This window comes from Globicephala melas, chromosome 13 (assembly GCF_963455315.2).
Source record: "Globicephala melas chromosome 13, mGloMel1.2, whole genome shotgun sequence".
NCBI classification, from domain to species: domain Eukaryota; kingdom Metazoa; phylum Chordata; class Mammalia; order Artiodactyla; family Delphinidae; genus Globicephala; species Globicephala melas.
This window is the reverse complement of record NC_083326.1, coordinates 63,390,020-63,390,246: the sequence shown is the minus strand read 5'-3', so window position 1 is coordinate 63,390,246 and position 227 is coordinate 63,390,020.

Here is a 227-nt window from a genome sequence, read left to right as displayed (position 1 = left end):
CGTGCTCTGACTGCTTCCTATCTGCGGGCCTCTTGACGAGGATGTCCCCCCCAAAGAAACTGTGCCAGGATCCCTCGACCCAAGTGGAGCCTGGGAGCCCAGGTGTGGGTCTCCCAGGACTATGTTGGAAGTGGGTCACGTCCATCTGCCCATCCTTCACCTATTTATCAAGTTTATTGGGCACCCACCTCGGCCCACCCCATCCTGGACTGGCAACCTGGGATGAA